Here is an 8869-nt window from a genome sequence, read left to right on the forward strand (position 1 = left end):
TATTTAAAGTTCCAGTATCACTGGACAATGCAAAGACAACAAAAACATAAAACTAATAAAAGAAGCAAGAAATGAACAACAAGCAGGATATATATATATATATATATATATATATATATATATATATATCCTGCTGTTTGTGTGTGTGTGTGTATATATATATATATATATACACACACACACATCTGGGAATCTCTTTCTGTGCATAAACTGCCACAGGTGTGTTCTTCACTGTAAAGAAACAGGAATTCAATTTTGAAATGAATCATAGTTTCCACAACGGATAAGAAAGTGTGATTCTCATGATCTCTTCATTAAGCTTATGAAGGATTTACTTCAAATAAATGTGTATGTCTTAAGAGTCCAACCCGTACCCATTTAAAACATTTTAGATGAATAAAAGCAAAGAGCTGGGCTTCAAATTTGAAATACACTCAATCTTACCCTTCTCAACTGCAAAGGCACAAAGACGAGTGCATCAAAACAACTCACTCACAATAAGCTACCACCTGGCTGTTCTCTCCACTCCAAGCCTGCAGCCTGCCCATTCACCCCTCCACCAGCCTCCACATTCGGACCCTGACTTCTGCTAACAAAATATTCTCTAGGAAAATATTTTGGAGCCTAGCACATTTCTGACAGTTTCTTTCATGTCCTTGTTCCTCAGGCTGTAGATCAGGGGGTTCAGCCTGGGAATCACCACGGTGTAAAACACCGAGGCCACTTTGTCAGTACCAACACTTTTGCCAGAACCAGGCCAGCAATAAGTGGAAAGGATTATTCCCTGGAGGACAATGATGGCTGTGAGGTGGGAGGCACAGGTGGAAAAGGATTTGCACCTTCCCTCTGCAGAGCGCATCCTCAGGATGGTGATGACAATAAACAAGTAGGAGGTGAGGATGATCATGCTGGTGATGACCTCATTGAACGTGGCCACAATGTACAGCAGCAGTTCATTCATCGTGACGTCAGAGCAAGCAAGAGATAAGAGCGGGGGCAGATCACAAAAGAAGTGGTTAATCACATTGGATCTATAGGATGGGATTTCAAGAGCTAAACACAAGTGAATCAGAGAACACACAGTCCCACACAGGTAGCAGCCAGACAACAGAACCATACTGAGTTTCGAAGAAATGGAGACCATGCAGAGCAGTCAGTTACAGACGGCCAAGAAGCAGTCATAGGCCATCACTGCCAGAAGGAAAACCTTAGTCACCACATAAAATATAACAAAGGAAGCAACAAATGAACAGCAAGCAGGATGACGTCATAAAAATGGCGGTGTGAGGTGGGGAATCTTGAAATCTCCCCTAGAATTTACAACAAATTGAACAACTATAACTCCACAAAGGACTCCCCACGCAGCAGACAGGCAAGGCGAAGAGGGTCGCTACTGAAATCATCTAAAGGTGGGCAAATTGCATGTGTGGGGGAGGAGGGAAGAGAGAAATGCAGAGATGGGGTCTCATGGGCACAGGACATAGACCTAGCTCAGTGCTCCAAGCTCACTGCATTCCAGAACAAGCGCAGCTGCAGGAGAGAGAAGAATTCAGACTGCTAGGGCTCCGTTTATGGCCCACAGGACTGAGGGGACAGCATATAACACGGCTGAACCCAATACTCATGGCAGAGACCTCAGAGCAAAGATTAAGGGAAGAAGGCAGAAAACAGTGGTTTAAGCCCTCACTGCCAAAGAGAACGGAAGCCTTAGGCACTGAGACTGGCCGCCCCCTCCCTACCCTCCCAGAATTTGCCTCATCCCCACCTGGCCAGTGCTAGAAGCAGAACAGTAGCTGTGTCAGATCAAAAGAACAGAATATGTGCAGTTCTGACAACTGTGGTCCACAGACACAGACTCGCAGCCCAACTAGTTCCAGCAAACGGGAGGGAGACGTGGAAGCAGCACTGGCTCTGGTGCTTGTCACCGCCATTGCTCTGGTCCACCTCTCGCAACCCACCCCGCCCCTGTCACCACCTATCTGGGCAGATCCATGCAGGAGTAAACAGAACTGCTGAAACACACGGGCTCTGAATCTGTGCAGGAAAAGCTTTGGAACTTCAAAAGCCCTTTGCATCGCCACAGGGATGTGGTGCCCCTATGACCCAGGCGAACTGTTCACAGAGGAGAAGCCCACCTTCCAGGGAATCCCCCCATTGTGTGAGAAGCTGTAATAGTGCAGAGAAATTATACCACTACAGTGTGAACAAGAATGAAAGGCTTCAGTCAGAGAGAAAGTAAAATATTCTACCAATAGCTACTGGAATAAAAAAGAAAGACCTCTTTCTATCAACCTGTTACAGAATCCACTCCTATAGATATCCACATAGAGAAATAATAAATGATTAATTGCCATGAATAACCAAGGTAACAAGACAGCTTAGGAAGAAAATGAAAAGTCTCCAGAAAATGAACTTAAACACATGGAAATATGTGACTATGAACTTAAAGACATGGAAATATGGGATTTAAATGACAGAGAATTCAAGATTGCAGTTCTGAAAAAACTCAACAAGATGCAAGAAAACACAGACAGGCAGTTTAATGAACTCAGAAACACAATCAAAAAACAAACTGAACATTTTACCAAAGAGATTGAAAATTGTAAAAAGAAGCAAATAGAATTTCTGAAGATTAAGAACTCAATAAAAGAAATGAAGAATGAAATAGCCAGCATAGGTAGTAGAGTTGACCAGATGGAGGAAAGAATCAGTGACATCAAAGATAGAAATTTGGAAATGACACAGATGGAAGAAGAAAAGGACTTGAGACTTGAATGAAAGAACTCTATAAGAAATTCCTGACTCCATCAGAAAGGGCAATATAAGAATAATGGGCATACCAGAAAGAGAAGAAAAAGAGAAAAGGAAACAGAGAGTATATTCAAACAAATAGTCGATGAGAATTTCCCAAACTTGTGGAAAGAACTGGATCCAAGAATCCAATCAGCAAAAAGAACACCTAATTACCTCTACCCCAACAGGCCTTCTCGAAGGCACATTGTATAGAAGCTGTCAAAAATTAATGACAAAGAAACAATCCTCAAGGCAGCCAGGGAAAAGAAGACGGTAACTTACAAAGGAAAACCCATTAGATTATCATCAGATTTTTCAGCAGAAACTCTACAAGCCAGGAAGGAGTGGAATCAAATATTCTAACTATTGAAAGAGAAAAATTATGAGCCAAGAATAATATATCCAGCAAAGATATGAAGGAGGAATAAAGACCTTTCCAGACATAAAGAACCTGAGGGAATTTTCTAACACACGACCTGCACTAAAAAAAATACTAAAGGAGGCTATTCGTCCAGCATAGAGATAATTTGTGACAACCGAAACATAAAAGGGGAGAGAGTAAAGGACTGAACCGGAATATGGGAATGGAGAAAGTAAGCATGCTGAAGAAAATGGAATACTCTAAACATGAAACTTTCTTTTCCATAAACTTAATGGTAACCCCTCAAAAAAAATCCAGAACTGATGTAATAAAAGAAGAAACAGAGGGGAAAATCATAGAATACCACCACACAGAAATAACAGACAACAACAAAAAGACAAAGAAACAATGGAGACACAGACTTACCAGAAAACCAAAGATAGAATGATAGGAAATCCTCACATATCAGTAATCAACCTAAATGTAAATGGACTGAACTCACCAATAAAAAGGCACAGACTAGGGCCGGCACAGTGGCTCAGGCGGTTAGAGCTCCATGCTCCTAACTCCGAAGGCTGCTGGCTTGATTCCCACATGGGCCCGTGGGCTCTCAACCACAAGATTGCCGGTTCAACTCCTCGAGTCCCACAAGGGATGGTGGGCTCCGCCCCCGCAACTAAGATTGAACACGGCACCTTGAGCTGAGCTGCCGCTGAGCTCCCAGATGGCTCAGTTGGTTGGAGCGCATTTGAGGTTGGTTGAACCTCTCAACCACAAGGTTGCCAGTTCGATTCCCACAAGGGATGGTGGGCTGTGCCCCCTGCAACTAGAAATGGCAACTGGACCTGGAGCTGAGCTGCGCCCTCCACAACTAAGACTGAAAGGACAACAAATTGACTTGGAAAAAAATGCCTGGAAGTACACACTGTTCCCCAATAAAGTCCTATTCCCCTTCATATATATATATATATATATATATATATATATATATATATATATATATATATATATATATATATATATATCTCCTTAAAAAAAAAAAGGCACAGAGTAGCAGATTGGATCAAAAAACTAATCCCAACCATATGCTGCCTCCAAGACACACATCTCAGCTACAAGGACAAACATAGATTTAAAGTGTAAGTGTACAAATTAACACTCCAAGCAAATGGTATAAGAGAAAATCAGGTGTAGTCATACTGATATCAGATGAAACAGACTTCAGGATAAAAAAGATAACAAGAGACAAAGATGGACATTTCATAATGATAAAGGGGACGATATCACCAGAAGACATAACAGTCATCAATATTTATGCCTCTATCAGGAGCACCGAAATATACCAAGCAAATACTAACAGAACGAAAGGGAGGAAATTGACCAAAACACAATTATAGTAGGGAACCTAAATACATCATTAACAGCCATGGATAGATGATCCAAACAGAAAATAAAGAAAGAAATAGCAGCCCTAAATGACACATTAGATGAAATAGGAATAATGGACCTTTACAGAGCACTTCATCCTAGAACATCAGACTATTCATTTTTTTCTCATGTACATGGAACATTCTCAAGGATAGACCATATATTGGGACATAAAACCAACCTCAGCAAATTTAAGAAGATTGAAACCATACCAAGCATATTCTCTGATCACAAGGCTTTGAAATTGGATATCATCTCCAAAGAGAAAGCAGGAAAAATCACAAATATGTGGAGATTCAACAACATACTTTTAAAGAATGACTGGGTCAAAGAAGAAATAAGAGGAGAGATCAAAAATACATAGAAACAAAAGCAAATGAAAATATCCTACCAAAATTTGGGGGATACAGCGAAAGCAGTTTAAGAGGGAAATTTATATCATTACAGGTCTATCTCAAGAAATAAGAAAAATCCCAGGTAAATAACCTCATGTTACATCTTAAAAAACTAGAAAAAGAAGAACAAATGAAACCCAAGGTCAGCAGAAGAAAGGAAATAATAAAAATCAGAGCAGAACTAAATGAAAGATAGAACAAAAAGACAATAGAAAAAATTAATGTGACAAAGAGCTGGTTCTTTGAAAAGATTAACAAAATTGACAAACCCTTGGTTAGACTCACTAAGATAAAAAAAAGAAAAGACACTAATGAAATTGGAAATTAAATAGGGGAAGTTATCACGGATGCCACAGAAATACAAAGGGTCATCCAAGAATACTGTGAAGGACTAATGCCACCAAATTCAATAACCTAGAAGAAATGAATAAGTTTTTAGAAACATACAGCCTTCCTAGGCTGAATCACGAAGAACTGGAAAATCTAAATAGACCCATTACCAGTGAAGAAATGTAATCAGTCACCCGAAACCTTCCCAAAAGCAAAAGCCCAGGACCAGATGGCTTCACGTGAATTCTACCAAACCTTCAAAGAGGATCTAACACCTGTCCTACTCAAACTCTTCCAAAAAATTTGAAGAAGAGACAATACTCCTTAACTCATTTTATGATACCATTATCCTGATATCAAAACCTGCTAAGGGTAACACAAAAAAAGAAAACTACCGACCAATATCTCTGATGAATACAGATGCAAAAATCCAAATCAAAATTCTAACAAATCGAATGTAACAATGTATTAAAAAAATTAGTCATCACAACTAAGTGGGTTTCATCCTAAGGGCATAAGGATGATGGTTCAACATATGCAAATCCATCAATGTGATACATCACATAAACCAAATAAAGGACAAAAATCATATAATTATATCAATTGATGCACAAAAAGCGTTTGACAAGATACAACATTCATTTATGATTAAACCACTTAATAAAATATGTATGGAAGGAAAAATACCTTAACATAATAAAGGCCATATAGGACAAACCCTCAGCTAATATCATAATTAACAGTGAAAAACCAAAGCCCTTTGCTCTACGTCAGGAACACAACAGGGCTGTCCCCTATCACCTTTGCTTTTGAACATAGTGTTGGAAGTCCTCACCAGAACAATCAGGCAAGAGAAAGAAATAAATGGCACCCAAATTGGGAATGAAGAAGTTAAATTATCACTCTTTGCACATGACATGAGGCTATCTATAGAAAACCCTAAAGACTCAACCAAAAAGCTTTAGAAACCATCAACAAATACAGTAAAGTTGCCGGCTACAAAATCAACGTACAGAAGTCCATTGCATTCCTATATACTAACAACGAAATCTCAGAAAGAGAAAAAAATAATAATAATTTATTTTGCAATTGCAGGAAAAAGAATAAAATACCTAGGAATAAACTTAACCAAGGATATGAAAGACCTATATGCTGAAAACTATAAGACATTATTAAAAGAAACTGAAGAAGACACAAAGAACTGGAAAGCCATTCCATGTTCAGGGATTGGAAGAATCAATTAGTTAAAACGGCCGTATTACCCAAAGCAGTATACAGATTTAATGCAATCCTCATCAAAATCCCAATGGCATCTTTTTAAAGAAATAGAACAAAAATCATCAGATTTTTATGGAACTACAGAAGACTCCGATTAGCCAAAGCAATCCTAAGAAAAAAGAACAATGCTGGAGGTATCACACTCCCTGAGCTTAGCTTTTACTACAGGGCAATAATCATCAAAACAGCATGGTATTGGAAGAGAAACAGACACACAGACCAATGGAATAGAACTGAGAACCCAGAAATAAACCCACATAAATATGGGCAGATAATTCTTGACAAAGAAGCAAAAAACATACAATGGAGAACAGATAGCCTCTTCAATAAATGGTGCTAGGAGAACTGGAAAGCCACATGCAAAAGAATGAAACTGGACCGCTATCTGTCACCATGTACCAAAATTAATTCAAAACGGATCAAAGACGTAAGCATAAAACTTGACACAATAAAGTGCATTGAAGAAAACATAGATACTAAACTTATGGACCTTGGGTTCAAAGAGCATTTTATGAATTTGATTCCAAAGGCAAGGGAAGTAAAAGCTAAAATAAATGAATAGCACCATCGACAAAACAAAGAGGCAACCAACTGATTGGGAGAAGATTCTTGCAAACAGTGCCATGATAAGGGTCTAATATCCAATATATACAAGGAATACATACAACTCAACAACAAAAAGCAAACAACCCAATTGAAAAATGAGTGGAGGACCTGAAGAGACATTTCTCCAAAGAGGACATACAAATGGCAAATAGACATATGAAAAAAAAGCTCAACATCACTAATCATCAGAGAATGCAAATAAAAACCACAATGAGATATATCACCTCACCTCAGTTAGAATGGCTATCATCAACAATACAAATATTAAGAAGTGTTGGAGAGGCTGTGGAGAAAAAGGAGCCATCGTACACTATTGGTAAGAATACAGATTGGTGCAGCCGCTATGGAAGGCAGTGTGGAGGTTCCTCAAAAAATTATAAATAGAATTACCATATGACCCAGCAATCCCTCTTCTGGGTATCTACCCAAAAAAATCTGAAAATATTTATCCATAAAGACATGTGTGCTCCAATGTTCACTGCAGCTTTGTTTACGGTGGCCAAGACATGGAACCAAACAAAATGTCTTTCGACAGATGAATGGATAAAGAAGTTGTGGTATATATACACAATGGAATACTATTTGGCAGTAAGAAAAGATGAAATAGTACCATTTGTGACAACATGGATGGATCTTGAGATTATAATGCTAAGTGAAATAAGTCAGACAGAAAAAGTAGAGAACCATATGACTGCACTGATACATGGGATATAAAACTGAAAACAACAAAAGAATAAGACAAACAAATGAACCATCAAAAACTCATAGATGTAGACAACAGTTTACCGGATTACCAGAGGTTAAAGGAGGAGAGGGGTTTTAAAGAGGGTAAACGGGATCTAATACATGGTGATAGAAAGAGAACTGACTCTAGGTGGTGAACACGCAATGTGAGACATACATAATGTATTACAGAATTGTACACCTGAAATCTATGTAACTTTACTAACAATTGTCACCCTAATAAACTTTAATTAAAAAAAAAAGAAAGAAAACATCCAGGACATCAAGGCTAATTTGAAGACAGCTCCAATGGTCATTCCAGAAATGAGTTCCAAAACTGCTTTGAAGGTGGACTAGGCATTAGCATTGGTGCATAGCTTCCCAAGGGGAGTACTTCGAAGGTGACCATAGTGATATTCAGCAATGATTGATTTCAGGGACATTATAGGAATGGCAACATTGAGATGGTCTTCTTGAGTTCTCCTCCGGAACTTACCACAAATTGAACATCTATAACCCATCAAAGGACTCTCTGCTCATCACACAGAACAGCTAAGAGACTCCTATGAGGATTCCTTGAAGGTGGGCAAACTGGGCCAGCAGGGGAAGAGGGAAGGGAGTGGCCTGCATGTGGGCCCAAATCCATGGCTGCGGAGCAGCAGGGGGTCCCAGGACAGAATAGAGACCACAAGAGCCAGGAGGTGGGCTCTTTCCTTACGTCCCACAGCTGATCTCTAGCCGAGGGGGCAGCCAGTTGGGCCCTAGGTCGGACAAAGGACACAAACATAACCCTTCCTTGTATTATTCAATATTGTATACCCAGCTCCCAGAACTCTCTGACACACTATAGGCAATAAACAGTATTTTTTGGATAAATGAAATAAGTCAAAATTTCCCAGACTTAATTAACTATAGAGCCATTTTGTAATTAATAAATATTAATACAATATCAACA

At 39.1% G+C, this 8869-nt stretch overlaps 1 pseudogene; it reads right to left on the reverse strand.

Moving 5' to 3' along the window:
- Positions 1–604: 604 nt before the first annotated feature.
- LOC117029643 (olfactory receptor 5L1-like) lies at positions 605–1222 on the reverse strand (annotated as a pseudogene).
- Between the last annotated feature and the right edge of the window lie 7647 nt (positions 1223–8869).

The sequence above is a fragment of the Rhinolophus ferrumequinum genome, chromosome 11 (assembly GCF_004115265.2).
Source record: "Rhinolophus ferrumequinum isolate MPI-CBG mRhiFer1 chromosome 11, mRhiFer1_v1.p, whole genome shotgun sequence".
In the NCBI taxonomy this organism is placed as follows: domain Eukaryota; kingdom Metazoa; phylum Chordata; class Mammalia; order Chiroptera; family Rhinolophidae; genus Rhinolophus; species Rhinolophus ferrumequinum.